The following is a 24,072-nucleotide window of genomic DNA, read 5'->3' on the forward strand; positions in this document are numbered from 1 at the left end:
AACAGTGTCTAGTATGGCCAAGTCTCTATTACTTAAGGATTTTTTCATCACTTAATCACAAAATAGACATAAAGAAACTTGTTTTAGTGTATCATCAATGACAATTTTTCATCAAAACTTTTAATAAAGTTGCATTCTATCGATATTATTGTGTAATAACTGTCTGACAATGGATTAATAACCAGAATATATAAGGAGTTCAAACAACTCCATAGAAAAAAATCCAATTAAAATGGACACAGTATTTAAATAGATATTTCTCCAAAAAAGACATACAAATGGCAAACAGGCATACGGAAAGGTGCTCAACATCATTGGTCATTGGAGAAATGCAGATCAAAACTACAATGAGGTATCATCTCACCTCAATTAAAATGGCTTATATCCAAAAGACAGGCAATAACAAATGCTGGTGAGGATGTGGAGAAAAGAGAATCCTCATGCTCTGTTGGTGGGAATGTAAATTAGTGTAACCACTATGGATAACAGTTTGGAGTTTCCTAAAAAATCTAAAAATAGAACTACCATACAATCCAGCAATCCCACTGCTGGATATGTAACCAAAAGAAAGGAAATCAGTATATCAAAGAGATATCTACACTCTCATGTTTGTTGCAGCACTGTTCACAATAGCCAAGATTTGGAAGCAATCTAAATGTCCATCAACAAATGATTGGATTTAAAAAATATGGTACATATACACAATGGAGTACTATGCAGCCATACAAAAGAATGAGATCCTGTCATTAGCAACAACATGGGTAGAACTGGAGGTTATTAGGTTAAAAAAAGTCAGACACAGAAATAGAAAATTTGCATGTTCTCATTCATTTGTGGGTGCTAAAAATTAAAGCAATTGAACCCATGGAGTGAGAGAGTAGAAGGATGTTTATGAGAGCCTGGAAAGGGTAGTGAGGGTTGGGAGGGAAGTGGGGATGGTTAATGGGTAGAAAAATGCATATAATTAGAAAGAATAAAGAAGAGCTAGTATTTGATAGCCTAACAGGGTGATTATGGTATGTAATAATTTAATTGTACATTTTTTAAATAAATAAAAAAGTCTGTAACCCAAAAGATAAATCCTTGAGGGGATGGATACCCCGTTTTCCATGATGTGGTTATTGTTTGTTTCATGTCTGTATCAAAGTATCTAAAGAACCCCATAAATATATATGCCTACTATGTACCCACAAAATTGGAGGAAAAAAGAAATAAAGAAAAAAAATTTAGAGGGATTTTTAGTCTTGTAATGAGTTTTTCACCATGATATGCTCTGGCTCAGAGAATATCTTTGAAATGGTGTAGATCAAAACAGATGTTAATCAAATTGATCACTCATTTCTTTTACCATTTGATTGTTTTGTGTAACTTTATACTTTTTCCCAACGATGAAATCTATCTTCAAAGGATGAAGATTTGTTACATTTGAGTATATATAAAGAAAGACTAAAATGTCTAAAGTCTCGAGAAAAGCTTTTCAAATATGTTTCTGAGTAGTAGTTGTGCTACTGTAATAATTACACTGCCTATGAAAGTGACTAGTTTGAAGTGAATGTCACTTCTTTAGTTACATGTGGAGAAAGGTGCATCATTTGCTTGTGCTCATATGTTTTAAAAGCCTAGCCTAAATTTATCCCTTTCTGAAGTTAACTTAGCAACTGAAGCCAAATCTTAATTAGTGACAAAAGCATCTACGATAGCACAGTGCCTTGCTTGTAAAATGCCCTTTGCAAATATTTATTGAATAAATGGGAAGACTTCTCCAGTCTTATCCATCCCTCAGCCTTCAGACTACATACTTCATTCAGATGTCAAGAAAGTGTTCCCTATTTCTCTTTTCAGGCATGAAAACTTTTTTTTTATTTAATTAAGCAGCCCCAAACTCCATATATCAATTAACATGTTTCTACCTCAGCCAAAGGTTTTTTAAGAATTTAGTTCAGTTACATTAAAACAATGACAGAATTCCCTTACTAAGTAGAATAAAAAATACATAAATAGATTAATCATCTGTGTAAAAGGCTTCATTATTACCTACCCTCCAGAGAGCTTTCCCCTGCCTACATCATCCAAAAATATAGAAAGATTCTTGTGGGAAAGAACATAATCTCTGCCCACCAAGTTGGATCAGCTGGTTGCAACATTTGCTTCAATTACATTCTTGGTAAGCCGTTTAACACTGGATCATAGATTGAATGGAAGTGTCTGAGATGCTCTCTTCTCTTGGTAAGGTTCCCAACCTTCATTCCATCTCTTCTAGTTTCCTTTTCCACTCCAGCAAACTCATATTACTGAGAACCTAAGAGGTTTATGCTTGAATACACAGTTGTTTCCGACTTACTGTATATAAGAGGTTTATGAGGTAGCCATATGGTTGGAAGGTAGACTGAAGGATTTGTCTTTTTTTGTTTTGTTTTGTTTTGTTTTGTTTTGTTTTTTTGAGATGGTGTTTTGCTCTTGTAGCCCAGGCTGGAGTGCAATGGCGCAATTTCGGCTCACTGCAACCTCCACCTCCCGGGTTCAAGTGATTCTCCTGCCTCAGCCTTCCGAGTAGCTGGGATTACAGGCATGCGCCACCACGCCCAGCTAATTTTGTATTTTTAGGACAGATGGGGTTTCACCATGTTGGTCAGGCTGATCTCGAACTACAGTTGCATTCACAGGGGACTCATATTGTTTTTTACTTACTCTATCTACTTATTCTTATTTGAAATAGCTTTAGGAAGCACTAATGGAGATTTTGGAGTACTTAACACTCACCCCAACCACTCCTTGGTTTTATCACTGTCTAAAAACCATCACATTGTAATAGCAACAAAATATATACTTAACCCTCTTGTTAGAACTAATGAAAACTTCTTGGTAATAGAGATGAATTTCTAAGTCCAGACTGTATATGCAGTTGGAGTAGACCTTCATCAGATTGAGTTCCAATAATCTCAAAATATCAGGCACTCTGGAAAGAGTAGGAAAGAAAGGGAGAGCAACTCTGCCAGGAATAGTGCGGGAAACCCACTAAGGGAACAGTGAATCTAAGGATCAAAAATTCTGAATTTTAAAATTTTGATAGGAAATATAACTTTCATAATTTTAATTTTGCTATAGTCATAGATATGCAATATTAGAGTTAAAGCAATGAAGAGATGTGTTAAGGCATGATAGAGAACTTTGAGAACTTTGGAACACATATTAGAGTATGCCTAAATTTATTTCCTTTTTAGCTGGAACTAGTTTATAAAATTAATACATATCCTTCAATATATGAGGGAATAGAAGAGAGAATAAGTAAGTTTGGATTCTGATAAATGGCAAACATTTCCTGAAGCTCCTGAACACCTGCGTTTTCTAACATGAGTGGAAAGATATTTAAATCGGTAGCAGACTATTTTCTAGCAGAAAAATTTTATGTGGAGATATTGCATGACCCTGTAACAGAGTTTGTTTCCTGTTACTCATTAATGAAACCTGAAAGGAAAAAAAAGGCCATTGAAATAGAAAGGTATGCAGAGAGGCTCACAAAGATCAGTGGGAAACAAGACTAGGGAGGGCCATTTAATATATAATGACTGGCTGAGACTGTCCTAGGTTTTTCCTCACTGTTAGCGTAGGCCCTTCTCCCTGTCTAACGGCACTAAGTACTCAGTAAGATGACTGGCTATACCCTGGCCAACAGGTTGCCTTACTGTAATCTCTTATTCCTATGTTTGTTTATCTGTGAACTTGCAGTTGACCCCAATACCCACCCTCACTTTTCATATCAAATAAATTCCCTTCCTATTTGCTGAATGCTGGAATTGGGGGCAGGATTCAGTAGGACACAGTACCCACCCTATCTGCCACTATGGCATTGTAAATGAAGGATGTTATAAACTAGAAAAGAAAATTTACATATAAAATCAGCTTTTTGAGTTCAGTATGATCTCTTGTATCAGCTGTAATTTCCTGAAAATGTTTCAGACAATATCTCAGCGTTATTGATGTAGAATTTGTTATCATCCACTGCAAAAAATACTCAGAGTTAGTCTATCCATGTCACATCTGCTCAGAACTACTGCAACTGAGTCCTAAGTATTGTCCTAGTCTCTCTTCTTAATTTTGTTTTATTATTCTCTGTATCTATAGCCTTGTGCAGAAATTTCACAGTTAAAATCGGGGGACAAGGGTAGAAATCATACATACACTCACCAAGGAAAGTCTGAAAATATTTTTCTAAGTCACTAGCACAGCTGAAACAAATAGATGGGATCTCTGCCTTTTTTCCTTCAGGAGTTTCCTTTGCTCCAGGGAATGTCAACTCCGCTATGATTGAATGGCTCACCTCTAATGTTCTTTGCCATCAGCAGAAACCTATGCCCCATTGCTTGGCACAGAGTTTCCCTCTGTTCTTTGGGCGCTGCTTCTTCCCAGCAGCTGGGAAGGTATCTTGCTTTTGTCAGCGTTTTCTTTGAAACTTGTCAAGTGGAGCTCAGCTGCCTGTTAGAGCAGTGGTGATGTCATTTTGTATTCTTTCGAGAGTCTCTAGTTTGAGTTTGGGAAGTGGGAGGTGGCTGAGCATTATTTGGATACTGTAGCTATGCCAAAGAAGTGCAGGTAAAGACCAGGCAGAGCTTTTCTTCAATAGACATTAAGATTAAATAATTCCACTCTGATGGCAACTGCAACATAAGAATTTCTTTCCTTGTTCTCATAACAATTTATTCTCTTTTGCTGTTTAGAACCAAAAACAGTCATGTAGATAATTTTTAAATATTTTTTATCTGATGTGCAGTAAGTGATACAGTTTATATTTCAACACATGTATAAACATATGCATAACTGAAAGTATTTCCTAAAACACCTTTACTAATGTGAGGCTTTCTGATATTTTATATTCTATCCTATTCTATTAAAACTCTGCTTGTGACCCAAAAAACTTATTTTATAGCCCTATAAGGGGTTTCCACCTACAAATGAAATAAATTGATCTTGTCCAATAACAACTTCATTAATGAATTTCTTCTTTTGTTTGTATTTATCACCTTCTTGTTTTCTTAATTTAAAATTGATTTATTTCAATCTCTGTGAAGACAACTAGGCTCTACATTTATACAGTTTAAAATCCAGGAACAAAAAAGATAATCTCCCGTGTTTCTGGTATTTCCTACATGTATGCTCGGTAGTATGGTAAAACAAAAAGAGCACCGGATTGGGAGTGTCAGTCCTGGATCGGACATTATTTATCTTAAAGAACTTTAAGAAATCTCTTCCCTTTCTTAGATCTCAATTTTCTCAACTGTACTATGAGGAGATTGGATTATAATTGACTTAAAAGGCCTATTTTGAGAGAATTAGTGATTTTGTGTCATTTCTTTTAGGGAATTGCTATTGGGATGATGAGAGACAATATGTGAAATAAGCCTATGCAAGATGTTTTGGCCCTCATTTGTTTATAACAACTGGTATATTTTATAACTACTTCATGCCTCAGTACTGTGCCAAATAGGTGCAGGACAAAGAAACTATAGTGAGCGAATATGCTTGCAGAAATAAAAGTATCTGAGCTCATAGAACTCTGCTATATTAATCTAAGTTGGAAGGACCCTTAAATTTATAGTATACTCTAAGGCACTAGTTGACGGTCTTTGAGTATCGCTTTTCCTATTAATAAAAAATCATTTGGGAGCCTGAGGCAGGCGGATCACTTGAGGATGAAAGTTCGAGAGGAGCCTGGCCAACATGGTGATTTTGCATACCCACCAGGAGTGAACGAGAATTTCTGTTGTGTCACATCCTAGTCAGCTTTTGTTTGTAGTGCTCTCACGTATTTGCCATTCTACTTAATAGGTGTGTTCTAGTATCTCATTGCTGTCTTGACTGTCAATTCCCCAGTGGCATATATTGTTGAATTTCTTTTCGTATACTTTTTTTTGGTCATCATTATATCTTCTTTGGTAGGGGTCTGTTAAGATTTTTTTTTCCATTTTTAATTGGGCTGCTTGAGTTTTTATTATGGTTTTAAATGTCCTTTGTGTATTTTAGATAAAAGTTCTTTATCATATATGTATTTTTCAAATATTTTCTTGTAGTTGGTGGCTTGTCTTACTCATTCTCTTAAGAGTGTCTTTCACAGAACAGATTTTTAAATTTTTACATTTTAATGAAGCTCAAATTGTCAACTTTTTTTCATGGATTATGCTTACAATGTTTTATCTAAGAAGTCTTGTTTAAACCCAGGATCACCTGGATTTTCCCCTATCTTATCTTCTAGAAGCTTTGAAGTTTTTTCATCTTACATTTAGGTCTCTAACACATTTTGAGTTAATTTTGTGAAAAGATTAAGGTCTGTGTCTACCTTCATTTTTTTTTTTTTTTTAATGTGGATGTTCACTTGTTCTAGCACTTTGAGAATAAGGTCCACCTTTCTCTCTCTAGAATCACAAGCCCACACTGGGAACACAAACTGCCACAATGCTGGGGGCTGAGGTGTGAGGCAAAGTAAGATAAAGTATTACAAAGCTCTTCTTCTGAGTTTCAGTCTTATTTTTCTTGATTAAGCATTTACTTGGTTTTTGTAAGCCTTTGACTATTTTTTCAGAGTTCTGACAGTTTATTGTGACAGTTTTACCAGATTTTTTAGTGTTCCTTTGAAATGATGGGTCCTTGGAATTTCCCATTCTGACATTTTCATGCCTTCTGGTACCTGCTGACTGTTTTGTAACTAATGTTTTATTGTCCCACTCATTTGTTTACATATTGTCTATGGCTACTTTTGCACTACAATGGCACAGTTCAGTAGTTGTAAGAGAGACCTTATGACTCCAAAGCCAAAAATAATGTTCTCTTTTCCCACTGCATTAGAACACCACTTTAATCTTAATTAAATATAGACTCATGTTCCTGTGCCTTCTATTACTTTTTTATGGCCAGTGAGTCTATTCTAGTAAGATTAGCACAATGTTTTAATTATTCTACTTTTATAGGTAATATCTATCATCAATAAAGTCTCATTTCAGTAATGTTTTTATAATTTTTCATTATACTGTCTTGTCTCTGCTATAGATGATCATTAGAATTATTTTATCAAGACTTTTCCTACTCTCCACAATCCCCGTGAAAATTTGAATAACATGTATCATCTAATCTTTGCGTTTTTCTTTCTAAGAAAATAATGGATGTCAATTTCTTTAATATATTTTTATTTCTCACAGTAAATGTTTCTCATTTAAATTGAACTGGTTATTTTTATTCTATTCAATCCATAGAATTTAATATTTTAGCATGATTTTGTATAGGTTAATACATTGTTCAATAACGATTGTGATATACAAGCACCATTTTGCTCCATATTTTGTTAGGAATGCTTTTGGTGCTCTGATAGATGAAACAGGTTTCACCTCCTGTGGCAAATGCTGTATACTGGTTTTATCTACTTAACGTACTGGATTAAGAGGGATTCTTAGGCCTGTTGCAACTCAGCTGTAAAGGTAAGTTTCATCGTTGAATTTTACAAGTTAGTGAATGTGGATAGAAAATGGCAGCACATGACTGAATTTTACAAACCTGTTCCTCTATTTTACCACTGGGACAAATAGCTACTCATTTCCCTTATACATTCTTAACATGATAAAGAAGCTTTCTCCAATTTTCACTTCACTAAGAGTGTTTTCTGTCAGAAATTGGTGTTGAAGTTTATCAAATGCCCTTTAGCAACTGTCAAGACTCATATGGTTCTTTATTAAAATACAATAGTATAAAGAGTAGGTTAAAGATTTTCTAATTCTAACTCATCTATTATTTCCTGTGATAAAATCAGTTTGGCTAACATGTTTGATTTTTTTTGTTAATATGTGACTAGATTGATTTGTTAGATATTTGGGATTTTCATGTTATGTTTCTTAGTGAAATTTATCAGTATTTTGATTCTTTTTGTGACAGTGTACATCAGATATACCAGCTTGTTAAAAATAATTTTAAGCTTTTATCTTTTTGTCCTGTACTTTGTAACATTTTGGATGAAGTAAGAGTATCTCTTAGTTTGAAGTTTGAAATAGCCTATGTAACACTGTTGCAAACTAGTGTCATTCTTAGAGGTAATTCTTTGAAAAATTTTTCAGTTGCTTTCATGGATGTTGGTATAATTTTATACTTTTTTAAAGTTAATTTAGTCGTATATATTTCCCAGTGAAATAATTGACTAAATAAGTTGTTTTAATTAGAATGGAGTTGAGCACTTGTATTTTCTCCTCTAATTTTATTAATTAGCATTTATTTTATCATAATAATACATAAATATAGATTTTTAAAAAGATTACATGGCACATATCCTTTGCCCACTTTTTGATGGGGTTGTTTGTTTTTTTCTTGTAAATTTGTTTGAGTTCATTGTAGATTCTGGATATTAGCCCTTTGTCAGATGAGTAGGTTGCAAAAATTTTCTCCCATTCTGTAGGTTGCCTGTTCACTCTGATGGTAGTTTCTTTTGCTGTGCAGAAGCTCTTTAGTTTAATGAGATCCCATTTGTCAATTTTGGCTTTTGTTGCCATTGCTTTTGGTGTTTTAGACATGAAGTCCTTGCCCATGCCTATGTCCTGAATGGTATTGCCTAGGTTTTCTTCTAGGGTTTTTATGGTTTTAGGTCTGCCATTTAAGTCTTTAATCCATCTTGAATTAATTTTTGTATAAGGTATAAGGAAGGGATCCAGTTTCAGCTTTCTACATATGGCTAGCCAGTTTTCCCAGCACCATTTATTAAATAGGGAATCCTTTCTCCATTGCTTGTTTCTGTCACGTTTGTCAAAGATCAGATAGTTGTAGATATGCGGCATTATTTCTGAGGGCTCTGTTCTGTTCCATTGGTCTATATCTCTGTTCCATGGTCTATAACACCAGTACCATGCTGTTTTGGTTACTGTAGCCTTGTAGTATAGTTTGAAGTCAGGTAGCGTGATGCCTCCAGCTTTGTTCTTTTGGCTTAGGATTGACTTGGCGATGCGGGCTCTTTTTTGGTTCCATATGAACTTTAAAGTAGTTTTTTCCAATTCTGCGAAGAAAGTCATTGGTAGCTTGATGGGGATGGCATTTATGCAGCCAAAAGACACATGAAAAAATGCTCATCATCACTGGCCATCAGAGAAATGCAAATCAAAACCACAGTGAGATACCATCTCACATCAGTTAGAATGGCGATCATTAAAAAGTCAGGAAACAACAGGTGCTGGAGAGGATGTGGAGAAATAGGAACACTTTTACACTGTTGGTGGGACTGTAAACTAGTTCAACCATTGTGGAAGTCAGTGTGGCGATTCATCAGGGATCTAGAACTAGAAATACCATTTGACCCAGCCATCCTATTACTGGGTATATACCCAAAGGATTGTAAATCATGCTGCTATAAAGACACATGCACACGTATGTTTATTGCGACACTATTCACAATAGCAAAGACTTGGAACCAAGCCAAATGTCCAACAATGATAGACTGGATTAAGAAAACGTGGCACATATACACCATGGAATATTATGCAGCCATAAAAAAGGATGAGTTCATGTCCTTTGTAGGGACATGGATGAAGCTGGAAACCATCATTCTCAGTAAACTATCGCAAGGACAAAAAACCAAACACCGCGTGTTCTCACTCATACGTGGGAACTGAACAATGAGAACAGTTGGACGGGAGGGGAACATCACACACAGGGGCCTGTCGTGGGGTCGGGGGAGGGGGGAGGGAAAGCATTAGGAGATACACCTAATGTAAATGACGAGTTAATAGGTGCAGCACACCAACATGGCACATGTATACACATGTAACAAACCTGCACGTTGTGCACATGTACCCTAAAACTTAAAGTATAATAAAAAAAAATTACGAGGCACAAAAAGAGTTTCAGGGAATAACAACAGGAGCCTGCATCAAACATCCCCCCTCTTCAGCCCTGTTCTCTAAATATAACAATTTTAAATCGTTTAAGGTTTTTCTCCTAGTATCACTTCCACATTTCAAAGTAGTATGCTTACACTATTTTCATTTCATAACTTTAGAAATTATATATACTTGTTTCCTTGTGATGGTATAGAAACATTTAACTCTATAACACCATTCAAATATTTTATTCTTCCATCTTCCAAATACAATTATAATTTTCAATAAAATTTTTATTTATATTATTATGTCTATGTCAATATCATTAACTGCTAATCTGACCACTGTTATGTTATGAATTTCTTTTACACAACTTTTGAATTTTTGTGCAACTAATAATTATCTTGTTTTCTCACTAATGAATTTTCACTAATTGTTCCAACAGGTATGTGAAATGCATATTAATATTCTAAAAAATCAAATGCATAGTTTAATGTGGCATTTCTATTCTTTCCCTGGAGACCATTTTTCCTTCTTAAATTCTGCATTCTTCTACACTATTCCAGAATCATTTATCTCTGGGTATACTGAAGACCCATCATTCTAGCAGTACTTTCATTCACCTCCTATGTTGTACCTCAAGTTTTCTGAATCACATGCCTATTCTGTTTTTAGTAACTAACTATTTCCTCATTTTCATGGAGCAAATTTAACAGTAGTCTGTGAAAAGAAATGCAGACGGTAAAGTTTTGAGCCATTACACATTTGAAAATCTCTTTACACTATTCTGAAACTTGAACTAGGGGAATGGTACTATCAGAATGTTAATGGCATTATTTAATTTTCTTCTAGTTTCTAGTATTACACTTGAGAACTTTGATGCTATTCTGCCTCTCATTCCTTTTAGGATCTTTTTTTTTTATATCCAGTGTTCCAAAATTTCACAATATTGAGATTTTGGTGTAGACCTTTTCCCAGTCCTTTTGTTAATACTCTGTTGGATATTTCCTTTAGGTGACTAACGTCTTTTAAGTTTATGAAATATTTTTATTTATTTGGTAATTTTCAACCATTTTCTTAATTTTTTAAAAATATGAGGTAATTCTACTAATAGAATGTTATACTTCCTGTATTAATCTTTTAACTTAAAAGAATTTGATATTGCTCATTGTCCAATTTTTATTGTTTTTGTTTTCATTGGTATTTAAACTTCCAGGAAATATCTTTGACTTTTCTTCTAACATTTTTAACTTTTAAAATTGTGAGTTTATTTTTAAATTCCAGGAACTCTTATTTTTCCATGAGTTTTCTCCATTTTGTAACAACCTGTTCTGATTTTAAAGAGAAGTTCTTCAGCTTTTGGACTCTTGGACTTAGACCAGTGGTTTGTCAGGGGCTCTAGGGCCTTCTGCCACAGACTGAAGGCTGCACTATCTGCTTTCCTACTTTTTTTAAAATAAAGTTCTAGGGTACATGTACACAATGTGCAGGTTTGTTACATATGTATACATGTGCCATGTTGGTGTGCTGCACCCATTAACTCGTCATGTACATTAAGTATATCTCCTAATGTTATCCCTCCCCACTCCCCCCACCCCACGAAAGGCCCCAGTATGTGATGTTCCCCTTCCTCTGTCCAAGTGTTCTCATTGTTCAATTCCCACCTATGAGTGAGAACATGCGGTGTTTGGTTTTTTGCCCTTGCGATAGTTTGCTGAGAATGATGGTTTCCAGCTTCATCCATGTCCCTACAAAGGACATGAACTCATCCTTTTTTATGGCTGCATAGTATTCCATGGTGTATATGTGCCACATTTTCTTAATCCAGTCTATCATTGATGGACATTTGGCTTAGTTCCAAGTCTTTGCTATTGTGAATAGTGTCGCAATAAACATATGTGTGCATGTGTCTTTATAGCAGCATGATTTATAATCCTTTGGGTATATACCCAATAATGGGATGGCTGGGTCAAATGATATTTTTAGTTCTAGATCCTTGAGGAATCACCACACTGTCTTCCACAATGGTTGAACTGGTTTACAGTCCCACCAACAGTGTGAAAGTGTTCCTATTTCTCCACATCCTCTCCAGCACCTGTTGTTTCCTGACTTTTTAATGATCACCATTCTAACTCGTGTGAGATGGTTTCTCATTGTGGTTTTGATTTGCATTTTTCTGATGGCCAGTAATGATGAGCATTTTTTCATGTGTCGGCTGCATAAATGTCTTCTTTTGAGAAGTGTCTGTTCATATCCTTTGCCCACTTTTTGATGGAGTTGTTTTTTTTTTCCTTGTAAATTTGTTTGAGTTCTTTGTAGATTCTGGATGTTAGCCTTTTATCAGATGAGTAGATTGCAAAATTTTCTCCCATTCTGTAGATTGCCTGTTCACTCTGATGGTAGTTTCTTTTGCTGTGCAGAAGCTCTTTAGTTTAATTAGATCCCATTTGTCAATTTTGGCTTTTGTTGCCATTGCTTTTTGTGTTTTAGACATGAAGTCCTTGCCCATGCCTTTGTCCTGAGGTTTTGGGACTAGGACTGGCTTCCTTGCTCCTCATCTTGTAGATGGCCTTTTGTGGGACTTCACCTTGTGATTGTGTGAGTCAATACTCCTTAATAAACTCGCTTTCATATATACATCTATTCTATTAGTCCTGTCCCTCTAGAGAACCATGACTAGTACAGCTATTTAATGTCATTCTATGTAAAGAGGAATTAAAATCTTAACTTATTAACATAAATATTAAAGTTCATCTTTATATTACAAAATGCCAATTTTAAGTGCAAATAGCATTTAAACCATATGTGAAATCACTAAAATTATACAATATATATTTTTTTAGCTCATACCTGCATACTCCAATAGTGAAAATGCTGCATAAACTGACTGAACTGTTTTTGTTTCAGTTTTTCCACATATGCACTTTCTACAAACACTCTCTACCGATGACTTACTGATGAGTAGGAAGCAATAAGTAAAAAATAATAATACGTTGCTTTATCTTTTCCTTTCTTTCTTTCTTTCATAATTTTCAATATATTTGGCTCACACAGAGAAGTAACACAAACAGGATCCTTTGGTTATTTTCTATTCTCAGAATTCCATTGTTTTTTTCTGCATTTGGAGTAAGTTCTGGTTGACACCAAAATCCTGGCCTCTAGGGGTTATTAGGCCCCGTGTTTACTTAGACACAGGTATGACACACTTAGCTTATACTCACTTGGAGTCTTGCTGAAATGTCACACATCATGGACCCACTGGAATTTTGTACTCATAGACTTATCATTATAAATGCTATATGCAAATGAGATGGCAGGGAGCAGTAGGGGAAATACGTATTGCATATCTCACGCACATGCTCCATTGTCCCACAGAGTTTCAGGTATAAAACCCAAGTTCACAGGTATAATTAAGAATATCCAGACAGCAGCAGCAGAAGCTTTACAGCAAATGTTTTGAGAACAAGACTGTGTGCAATTGCATAAGTCACATACCCATGGAGCCTGTCCTGATTGCATGGGATCTTACACTTTTTGCTGTATTCTTTCTAACTTCAATTTAATGCCAGTTTAATTATTTTTATTCTTGTTCATTTTTAAAAAAACATATTTCAGTCTATAGATTTTGAGTACAACATTAGCTGTACCCCATACATTTGGTGTCTAACGGTCACAATTTTTCTACCCTATAATTTTGATTTCCTTTTTAACCTAAGAGTTACTTAGCAGTATAATTTTTGGTTCTGTAATGATATATCTTATTCTATAAATATAAGTCTTTAGAAAATGTCACATAATTTATTCCCTTAAATAAAATTTAAATCCAAGTCTATTGTGGATTCAATTGTGTACTCTAAAAATATATGTTGAAGTCTTAACTCCTAATATCTGTGATTGTAACCTTATTTGGAAATAAGATCTTTCCATGTGTAATCAAATTAAGATGAGGTCATACTGAATTAGGACGGGTCCTCATCCAGTGATTGTTGTGTTATGAAATAAAGAAGGAGATTTGGACACTGAGACACAGGAAGGAAGGGCATGGGAAGATGGAGGCAAAGACAGAATTTATGCTACCACCAGCTGAGGAATGCCAAGGATTGCTAGCAATCACCAGAAGCTAGATGAGGCAAGGAAGGTATCTCCCGTAGGACCTTCAGAGGGAGTATGCCCTGAAAACAACTCGATGTCAGACTTCTAGCCTCTAGAACTAGGAAAGGATTGATTTCTGTTGTTTTAAGCCACGCTATTTTTGCTAATTTGTTATGGAAGCTCTAGGAAACTAACACAGATTTTGGTACCAAGAAATGGTATGCTGCTATGACAAATACTTAAAAATGTAGAAATGGCTTTGGATTTGGGTCATGAGTAGAGACTGGAAAAAAATTGAGGTAGATCATAGAAATGCCTCTATATTTGTTGAAAATATGGAGGTTAAAATGCTTCTGGTAAGTTCTCAAATGGAAATGAGAAACATGCTATTAGACACTGGAAGAAAGGTAATCCTTGTTATAAAAAGTCGGAAAATATGCCTGAATTGTCTTCTTCTGTTGGATGGAAAGTAAAACTTGTAATTGATAAACTTGAATACTTACCTGAGAAAATGTCCAAGTGGAAGGTGGAAGGAGGGGTCTGGTTTCTTCTTGCTGCTTGTGGCAAAATGTAAGAGGAAAGAGAAAATTGAGGAAAAAAAACAAGTAGAATTTGATGATTTAAACAATTTTCAGCCATTTATATTGCAAAAGCTGTTAAGACATGCTCTTTAGAGAACAACAGTGTAGTAGGATAACTTTCTACTTTAGAGATTAGGCGTGTGACACCTGGATCCAATTAACCACCTCTGCAGAAAGCCAAGAAAAGAAATAGGGTTATCCAGGAAAGATATGTGGAAAATGCTCATGTCTAATGGCATGGGATATTTTGAAATACATGAAAGATGCACGTGGAATATTAGAATGTTATACCACTACATACGCTGCCAGCTTGGACTGAAGGAAACAGAGATGGCATGAAACGAAGGAAGGCTGTGCAACCTCTGAAATACTGCATGAGGAAAACAGACCAATAAAGCTGCTTGACTGCAAACATCTCTCATCTTTCAAGAAAAGGGATGAATAACTCTGAGTGTGGTTTAGAGGTCCGTGGATCTTATTGCCCCCTGCTTAAGGGGATGGATACCTCATTCTCCATGATGTGTTTATTTCACATAACATGCCTATATCAAAACTTCTCATGTACCCTATAAATATATGCACCTACTATGTACCCTCAAAATTTTTTTTAAATTAATAAAAAGAAACTTAAAAAAAAAAGGTCACTGGGGACAATGGGGCATCTGTAGGCCCAGAGTCTGGAGTTTCAAACCACAGAGGATTATTCTCAGGTTGGGAAACTTATTGGAGTTTGCCTTACTCAGTTTTATATTTCATAGGACCCATAATCCCTTTATTGCTTTTGATTTCTCCCTTTTATAGTGGGGAAATTTATCATATTTCTTTCCCACTATTGTATTTTGGAAGCAGTTAACTTGTTTACACAGCCCCACAGTAAAAGAGGAAATTTACCTCAGGATGGACCACACCAAGTGTATTACTAATACCTGATTTAGATGATTCAGAAAATTAGATTTAAGTCTTTCTGAGTTGATAATATTTAGATGAGATTTGGGACTTAGAGTTTATGCTGAAATGGTTTAAGGCATTAAAGAAAGATAAAAATTTGTGTGGGAGTTAAGGGTTGACAGCTATGTGTTGAATTTTGCCCCTCCCTAAAAGGGATATACTCAAAGTTCTATTGTCCAGTTTCTGTGAATGTGACCTTCTTTGGAAATAGGGTCTTTTGTAGATGTAATCCAGTTATGATGAGGTCAAGCAGGCACTCATCCAGTGAATGGTATCTTTGTAAGATAATAGAGAGGAATATTGGACACTGAGACACAGAGGAGACACATGAGAGGGAAAGCAATGGGAAGATGGAGGGAGAGACTGGAGTTATACTACCACAAGCAAGGAATGCCAAGGATTGCCAGCAACCATCCAAAGCTGGAAGAGGCAATGAAGAAATCTTCCCTAGAGTTTTTAGAGGGAGCATGATTATGCTGATACCTTGATTTCAGATTCCTGGAATGGTGAAATAACACATTCCTGTTGTTTTAAGCTACCTAGTTTGTAGTACTTTGATATGACATCCCTACGAAACTGATATAAAACCCAAACCTGAATTTTGTTGAATTTAAGAGAGATTACAAATTCAGTCTTAATCAGGGCTAATACTCCCAAATCCATCCTGAGTTACAAAAGATGCCAGCAATATATCAAATGAGACATTTGTGAAGGCCCTTCTGGAGTTTGGCTGCTGCTGCGGCTGCTGCTTAATTGTTCAAATCTCTATGATTCCATGTATATTGGTGGCTTTCTTGATTCAGTGCACTTTTTAAAAACAGGATCATTTTCCAAATCTAAAAACCATGGCTTTAGATATCTTGCAATCTTCACAGTTGCCAATGATTCATAAAATCACAAACTTCCCAGTCCTCCTGAGTCTAGGAAAATCTTCACTCTCTCCAGCGCTTATCATGTCTTTTTTTCAGGCTTGTTCTCTCCCTCTCTTGCTGTCTCTCTCTCTCTTTCTCTTTCTCCTTCTCTTCCACATCCTCCTCCTCTCCTTGCCCCCCACTACTACTACTTCTTCCTCCTTCTTCCTCCCCCTTCCTCCTCCTCCTGCTCTTCTTCTTCTTCCTCTCCTTCTTCTTCTCTTTCTCACTCTCTCTAGTACCTCTTTCTAAAGGATATTTAGAAAATCTGTAGGCCGGGCACAGTGGCTCGTGCTTGAAATCCCAGCACTTTGGGAGGCTGAGGCGAGTGGATCATGACGTCAGGAGATTGAGACCATCCTGGCTAACACAGTAAAACCCTGTCTCTACTAAAAATACAAAAAATTAGTCAGGCGTGGTGGCATGTGCCCAGCTACTTGGGAGGCTGAGGCAGGAGAATCACTTGCACCCTGCAGGCGGAGATTGCCGTGAGTCGACAGCCGAGATCACGCCACTGCACTCCAGCCTGGGCGACAGAGCAAGACTCCGTTTCAAAAAAAAAAAAAATCTATAATCTGTATTGTCTTTAAGCGACTTGTATTTTGGATACATCAAAAGTGTAAGAAAAGGGAGCCAAGGCCTTACTAACTCTTAAAATAGAAGAAGGAAAAATCTACAGAGCAAGAATTCTTTTACTTTTTTAACAGCTACAAATATAAAACAAAGATTAACATAATAATAGACTACCCTGTCATAGTTCCATTCATTTTTAAATTTTAAAATAATACCCCTACTTTCACAGTTTTATTGCACTGTAGTTAAATAATATAACACATATGATTTTTTGCTTAATGAGAATTTATTTGTATTTCTTAATGTCTTTGTGTGTTTCCACGTCAGTGATGTGATTGACAGAAAAATGTTAACACACACTTTAATGGTTATAGAGCATATTTGAAGAAAAAGGGTCCACAAGCTTACCCAGACATTTACACAAATAAGAAAATCCAACATTTTATGAAACAGAGCTAAAGGATTTTCATGTCCCTGAGTCACCATGAGAATTTAGAGCTGCAAATGATACAGTCACATGGAGTAGAATTTATTCCACATGCGAGAATCTTTTGCCTTAGCCCACTAACTTTCTAACTTGTTTGACTGTGTCCACTTTTGCTTCCTTCCAATTCATTTTCCATACTGGAGTTAGAGTTATCTTCTTAAAAGGAAAATATACTTATAGATCTTTTCCATTCTTTCCCATTACCCTTAGGATAAAGTCTGAAATCCTAAACATTGCTTACAAATACCTCAGCTTTCAAGACACTGCCTGCCTCTCCAGTTTCATTTCTTGCCAAAATTCCTCAAGAATTCTCTTATTCATTATACTGTAAACATCTTCCTTTGTGATGGAATACACAATGTTTCTCTCTTTCAATATTTCATACTTGCTGATTCTTCTACTGGTGTTCTTTTCATAATCTACTATCTTGATAATTTTTACCTTTTTGCTTTTTGGGAAATTCTTCTGGATTCTTAGACTAGATTATATTATTTATATATTTAATTTCTACCTATGCCTCTCAATTTCCCTCTTCCCCAATTTTACCTGCTATTAACAGCTTGCATTAGTGCGGTACATATGTCAAAACTGATGAGACAATATTGATAAATTATTAACTAAACTCCATAGGTTACATTAGGGTTTACTCTTTGAGTTGTACATTCTATAGGTTTTGATAAACGTATGAGACATCACGTATTCACCGTTATGGTATCATACAGAATAGTTTCACTATCCTAAAAGTCTCCTCTGTTCCACCTATTTATTCCTTCCTCCTTCCTTCCCTGCAAATGCCTGGTAACAGCTGTTCTTTTTACTCTCTCTCTAGTCTTGCTGTTTTCTGAGTATCATGTAGTTGAAATAATATAGTATGTTTGCTTTTCAAGTTGGCTTATTTCCTTTCATAATATCCATTAAGTTTCCTCCATGTTTTTTTGCGGCTTGTTAGCTCTTTTTGTCACTGAATAATTATTTATTTTATGGATATACCACAGTTTATCCATTCGACCATTGAAAGGCATCTTATTACTTCTAGGTTTTGGCAATTATGAATAAAGTGGCTATAAATATGCTAGTGCAGAACTTTATGTGGACATGAGCTTTTCAACTCATTTGGATATATGCCAAGGAGCATGACTGATATGGTAAAGATATGTTTTCTTTTTAAAGAAACTTCCCATCTGTCTTCCAAAATGACTTTACCATTTTGCATTCCCACCAGTAATAAATGCTACTTCATGTTGTTCCACATCATTGTCAGCATTTGGTGTTGCCAATGCATTTGATTGTAGCCATTCTAACAGGTATGTAATGATATCTCATTATTGTTTTAGTTTACAATTTACTAATGACTTAGGATGCTTAGCGTTATTGTATATACTTATTTGCCATTTGTATATAGTCTTTGGTGACATGTCTGTTCAGATTTTGCCCATTTTAAAGTTAGACATTTGTTTTCTTACTGTTAAATTTTAAGAGTTATTTATATGTTTTGTATAGCAGTCCTTTTTCAGTCATGTGTTTTACAAAGAATTTTTCCCAGTATGCAGGTAGTCTTTTCATTCTTTTTTTAAAATTATTTTTGAAACAGGGTCTCATTCTGTCCCCCAGGCTGGAATGCAGTGGTGTGATCTTGGCTCACTGCAGTCTCAATCTCCCAGGCTCAAGGGAATCCTCCCACCTCAGCCTCTCCAGTAACTGGAACTACAGGCACATCTCACCATGCCCAGCTAATTTTTTTAAATATATTTTTTAAATAGATACAAGGTCCCGCCATGTTGTCCAGGCTGGTCTCAAACTTCCAGACTCAAGCCGTCTGCCCACCTTGGCCTCCCAAACTGCTAAGATTACAGTCATAAGCCACCACACTGGACCTAATTTTTAATTTTTGTGAGCACATAGTAGGTATTGAACATACCTCAACATAATAAAAGCTATGTATGACAGACCTACAGCTATTATCATACTGAATTGGGAAAAACTGAAAGCCATTTCTGTAATATCTGGAACATCACAAGGATGCCACTTTCACCAACTATGATTCAACATAGCAGTGGAAGACCTAGCTAGGGAAATCAACAAGAGAAAAAAATAAAATACATCCAAATTGGAGTGGAAGAAGGCAAACTTTCTTTGTTTGCAGATGATATGATTTTATATTTGGAAAACCTAAAGACTGTTAGAACTGATAAATTATTTTTATTCTTTTAAGGTGGCTTTCACAGAGCAGAAGTTTGTAATTTTAACTATAAGTTCAACTTATCAGTGTTTTCTTTCGTGGATCATGGTTTAGGTGTTGTTATATCTAAAAAGTTATTTTGTCAAGATCACCTGGATTTTTTTCTGTGTTTTGTATTAGTCAGCTTTAGGTACCATATAAAAATACCAAACACTGGTTGGCTTAAGCAAGAGAAATTTATTTTCTCACAGTCTGGAAGCTGGAAGTCTAAATTCAGGGTTCCAGCATGGTTGTGTTCCTTGTGATGGCTTTCTTCCTGGCTTGTAGATGGCACATTCTTGCTGAGTCCTCACTAGACAGGGAAAGAGAGCAAGCTCTCTAGTGTCTCATCTTATAAGAACATTAATCCTAGCAGGACCTCACCATTATGTCCTCAATTAACTTTAATTACTTCCTTAACCCAAATATAGTCACATTGGATGTTAGGGCCATAACATATGAATTTTGGGAGAAACAGCTCATGTCATAACAATTATATACTAGAATTTTGAAAGTTTTTCATTTTACATTTAGGTTTATAATCCATTTGAGGTAATTTATTTAAAAAACTGTAAGGGCTAAAGGGGATGTGTTCTCTAGTTCTATGATCAGGTCTCAGTCTTTTAGTTAGCCTGTGCCACTGGGCTATGACCTTCACAAGTTCTTCTCAAAGAAAGATTTTACACCACTTAGGTGAAACAAGAAAGTCATTTGGGAACCATCCTGTCCCACTTAAGAGGTGAAAAATACACTGGACTTGGATATTTCCCTTCCTTTAGGTCAGTTAGAGTTCTGAACGATTCCAGTGAAATTGTTTAGTGTTTTTTTCTCCCTACCTTTGTTGACATGTAATTGACAAATAAAAATTATATGTATATATATATACACACACACACACAGTTTACAATGTGATTGTCTGATATACACATACATTGTGAAATGACCACAATGAAATTAATTACACATTCATTACCACACATAGTTACTATTGTTTCGTGTGTGTGTGTGTGTATGCATAGTGTGATGGCAGATAAGACCTACTCTCAGAGATAAGCAAGATGGCTGGCTAGACACATCCAGGAGAAACATCTGCCACCAAGGGACTGGGACATTGTGAAGACCTGCACACTCCTAGAAGATTTTCAGAGGGAAGGCATTGAGAGTGGATGGAGGGAAGACACAGATGCTGGGCTGAAGAGAAGGAAGCTGGGAATCCTACAAAGGGTTACCGCACACTGGGACTTACTCCTGGCCCCCAATGACTCCTGTGGGAAGGGGTGAGTTGAAGGGGTGAGTTAAAGGGGCAAGGAGCAACCAACTCTCACCATGGCCTCTGGAATCCCAAGAGGAGGAGACCCCACAAGCACCATGGACACTTGAGTTGACAGGGAGAGCTGCTTACAGAAGTGGAAGGTGCAGAACTCCAATCAGTGTGGGGACCAGAGGGTTTGGTGTAGGAGGATCTGTAGTGGAGCATGGCCGAGGAGGCCCATGCCCCAAGGCTCGGCTTGCTCCCATAGGAGACCTTAGACATAGGGGAACTGTCAGACCTGAACTCTACAGGGTGGTCTTGCTGGTGAGATGGGCCCGGTCAGACCTGAGCACTCTTTAGTCGGCTGACCTCTCCAGGGTCCCCAGCGTGGCTGCACCTGCTTGGAGCACAGCCTCCGGTGTCAAGGGATGATAACTCCTGGGGGCCCCACATCATAGCTCTTGCACTGGTGAACCACGCCTGACCAGCAGAGAGCTCCAGCAGAGCATCCCCTGTAGGATACGCACCAGCCCACTCGCACCCTCCTCCAGCTACAGCTTCCCCGGTGCTGCTGTGCCTACATGCACTCACCCAGGGCCACCCACCACATCACTTTGCTGGTGTGTGTGTGCGGGAACGGACTTTGGCTCCCCTTCTCCCCCAGCATGTGTGTGCAGGTGGACCATGCTGTGCCAATGCTGCCAGCATGAGTGCACCCCATGCCTTCTCTCCCTGCCACACCACCATTGCCTTTGGAGCATTGCTGGGAGGAAAGTCCGCCAGCCCCTTTCCCGCCAGTGCCCCTCTCCTGCGCCAGCACTGCTGCCAGCGCGAAATTAGCACAGGAACGGCTGCCCCAACTCCGTCCTGATCAGCCACCGCCGACCACGTGAATGTGCACAGAAGACACACACAGTCCTGTACCCACCAGCACCATTGCCTCCATGCCAACAGCACCACAAGCACGAAGGGACACACAATCTAATCTATGGCAGGGGCACCTCACCACCCTGAGCCATGCTGCCATCACCTGCAACAAATGCCCACACAGAGGCCAGCACCCTGGCACCCACTAGCACCCTGTCGCAGCCAAGAAGCATGGACCGCACTGTGCTGCCTCTGCTGCTGATCCTCGCATGCATAAATGAGGACGGAGCCCGCTGCCACTGCCCTTTCAAGAACTTTGGCTGGCACTACCCACCAGAGTGTTGTGACCAGTGGTCCAGGAGTACCTCAGCCCCTCCAGTGCAGCAAATTCCTAATCTCCAGGAGCCAAATAACAAAGCCAGGGCCTGATACCTGCCCCTAAGAGTTATAGAACCCAGTCCAGGAGTCCTGAGCTGAGCCTTGGCCCCCTAAAATCTTCAGAAACAAAGCCAGTTAACTGAACCCACCTTATACTAAAATCAGTCAAGGTCATCAAATATGATAAAAGAAAAAAAATCCAAAAGACAGCAACTTCAAAAATTGAAGGAATATCAGCCAGGAAAGAAAAGAAGAAACCAGCATATAACTAACTCCAAAAGCCAGAGTATCTTCTTTCCTCTGAATTATCACACTACTTCTCCAGCAAGGGTTCTTAACCAGCTGAGATGGATGAAATGAAAGGGATAAAATTCAAAATATAGGTAGGAATGAAGATCATCAAGATTCATGAGAATGTTGGAACCCAATCCAAGGAAACTAAGAATCATAATAAAACAATATGGGAGCTGACAGACAAAATAGCCAGTATAGATAAGAATGTAACTGACCTGATAGAGCTGAAACACACACTACAAGAGTTTCATAATGCAATTGCAAGTATTAGAAGCAAAACAAACCAAGCTGAGGAAAGGATCTCAGAGCTTGAAGATGGGCTTTCTGAAATAAGACAGTCAGACAAGAATAATAATAATAAAAAAGAATAAAAGGAATGAACAAAAACCTCTGAGAAATACAGTATCATGTAGAGTCCAAATCTACAACTCATCGGTGTCCCTGAGAGAGATGACAGAAATGGAACCAACTTGGAAGACATATTTCAAGATATCATCCATGAGAACTCCCCCAGCCTAGCTAGGGAGGCTGAAATAAAAACAGATACATAGACCAAAGAAACAGAACAGAGCCCAGAAATAAACCCATGCATATATGGTCAACTAATCTTCGACAATGGCACCAAGAAGACATAATGGGGAAAGGATAATCTCTTAAGTAAATGATGCTGTGAAGACTAATTATCCACATGCAAAAAAATGAAATTGGTCCATTTTCTTACACATATACAAAATTTACTGAAAATGAATAAAAACTTAAATTGAATACTTGAATCTGAAATAGTTTCTTTTGAGGGCAGGCCTTGGTAAGAACAGAATGCTCTAGGTGTATTACAAAATGGCTACCTATTATTTTTGCCCCTCCCTGCTGGAAGTATGAGGATATTTTTCTCTGATCTTCACAGTGAGAACATGGTAGGGCTTCTAGAATTAAAACTCATGAAAATATGGGCCCCTTATTGTCAGACTGGGCCCCTTTAGTGTTTTTAACACTCACATTTGTCCACACAGTGCCTCTGGCATTTTATCAATTATGGTGTAAGATTTCCTGTCTTGGTTCTGGTTCCCATGGAGGTGTCTGCTCTTGGGCTTCTACTCCATTGAGTTGTGATTCTCATTATCTACCTGCCTGTTCCTCCAATTTGGGGAATAGCACTTTGCCTTGTGACCTCACTTCTAGGTTAGCTCTGAGAAGAATTGTTGATTTTGTTTGATAAGATTTTTTCTTGTTGTTAGGATGGAAGTGATTAATTCCAAGCTCCTTACATGCCAAAATGAAAACTAAAGTTTCCATTGATTACTTTTTATTATGCAATTAATATGTAAACATATTTATTATATTAAGGATGAACATCTTACCAAATGGTAGTCTCCTTTGATAACCTCCCCTAAATCTTCGTCCCCATATTCACTTCAAAGATAAGCATATGGGTTTGGTCTATAACCTTTCAAATCATTGTCAATGCATTAATATTTATATAACTGTACCCATGCAAATTATACAGGACTATTTACTGTCATTTTTGTTTATTTTTACCTTCTTTTAATTAAACTTGTCCAAGTTTGTATTTTAATACGTTTTTTTTGAAATTACTAATTTTTTTTGTTCTATGGATGATACTTTTTTCCCTCC

Source organism: Hylobates moloch, unplaced genomic scaffold, assembly GCF_009828535.3.
Source record: "Hylobates moloch isolate HMO894 unplaced genomic scaffold, HMol_V3 SCAFFOLD_7, whole genome shotgun sequence".
Classification (NCBI taxonomy): domain Eukaryota; kingdom Metazoa; phylum Chordata; class Mammalia; order Primates; family Hylobatidae; genus Hylobates; species Hylobates moloch.